Consider the following 1,977-nt stretch of genomic DNA (forward strand, 5'->3'; position numbering starts at 1 on the left):
AACTTATTTTTGTCAGCATTTTTTTGACAAAAATGTCTTTATTCAGGCTTTTCTCATGAACCAGTCGTACATTTAGCTATAAAAAGTAAGCATTGTAATTCGTATGTATTCCATGTACTTTTTGCGGTATGCAGCACATTGACTGCTGCAGTATAAGTATAAGAGCAGGGATGCACTGAATCCATGATTCAGCTTTGGCTGAATATTGGGCTTCTTGACCGGTTTCGGTTTCTGCCGAACCTTAGAATTCTTTCCCACCGAACCGAACCCTACCCTATGTGTAGACAACAAAGATGTTACAGCAGTGAGAGGTCTCACTCTGTAGCTAAAACAGAGAGCTGAACACAGGGTGAAAAGAGGAGCTGCAGCAATGTGCAGTACAACAAAAATGATGTTTTTTGAAAATTAAACCATGTAAACCTATTCTGATACAATCTCAAATTACAATTATGAACCTGAAAATAAACATAATATGGCCATTTTAAGTAGTCGTTTTGGGACTGAGAAGTTGTTGATGTTAACATTTTTTGGCCAAGTCCTGGATCTTCCCAATCTTACCTACGGCACCTTTAATGTCATGCTTGAAATCAGCCATAATAGTTCCAGTCCCCAAGCAGTCTAATGTCACAAGCCTGAACGACTACAGGCCAGTGGCACTCACCCCCATCATTGCAAAATGTTTTGAGAGACTGGACATCACACATATGAAAAGTGCCATACCTCCCTCACTAGATCAATACCAGTTTGCATACAGGAAGAACAGGTCGACAGAGGATGCCATAGCTATTGTGTTACACACTTTGCTAGAACATCTAGAGCACAGGAACACATATGCAAGGCTTCTCTTTGTTGATTTCAGTTCGGCATTTAATACAATCTTGCCAAACAAACTACTTAATAAACTACATGGACTTGGACTAGGCACCACATTATGCAATTGGATACTGGACTTTCTAACAAATCGCACACAATATGTCAGAGTGGGCAAGCACACGTCGTCCACCATGACCATCAACACCGGGGCCCCTCAGGGTTGTGTGCTTAGCCCACTTCTATACACACTCTTTACACACGACTGCAGTTCTTCCTCCCCATCCAATTATGTAATAAAATTTGCCGATGACACAACAGTGCTCGGCCTCATCACCGGGAATAATGAGACTGTATACAGGCGAGAGGTCCAACTGCTGGCAGTATGGTGCAGCAGCAATAACCTGACCCTCAACACAAAGAAAACTAAAGAAGTCATAGTGGACTTCCGCAGGTCTGGACAGTTAAACCACTCTCCACTCCTCATTGGGAATGAGGTGGTGGAGAGGGTCTCTAGTTTTAAGTTCTTAGGTGTGACTGTGACGGAGGATTTGTCGTGGGGACCATTTACATCCAGCCCATCACCTCTTTCAACTGCCGCCTTGAGGGACAAAATATAGGTCCATCAGGGCCAAAACCAGCAGGCTGGCCAACAGTCTTTACCCCCATGCAGTCAGGTTGCTTAATGGACATACTACCACCCCCATTCCCCATCGGACATCCTTTTGTGACATAATGTCTCTGCCCATACACCATCAATACCTGTGACCTGGACATTGCATTGCTGCAGAAATACAACGATTTATCGATTGCACCATGCACTTTAATGGACATAGCACTTTATGGGGTTTTTCTAGAGGGATTTATGGGAAGTTAACTTAGGTACAAAGTCATTCTAGGGGTATTTATGGGGAGTTAAATTAGGTATAAAGTCATGGGTAAATTCTTTTCATGGGGACATATATATAGAGAAGTCAAACAGGTGAACAGCTTAAAATTATATGCCTGTCTGTTTTTAGCTCTAACAATATTTCGTTGTTATGATGTAGCAATGACAAAATAAAAACTGAACTGAATTTTAATGTCAGCTAAAAAAACAACAACAACAACAACAACAGGGTTTTCAAGCCGGGGAGCAAGACATTCAGCCAGGAAACCCGCGTGTTT

This window comes from Perca fluviatilis, chromosome 3 (assembly GCF_010015445.1).
Source record: "Perca fluviatilis chromosome 3, GENO_Pfluv_1.0, whole genome shotgun sequence".
Classification (NCBI taxonomy): domain Eukaryota; kingdom Metazoa; phylum Chordata; class Actinopteri; order Perciformes; family Percidae; genus Perca; species Perca fluviatilis.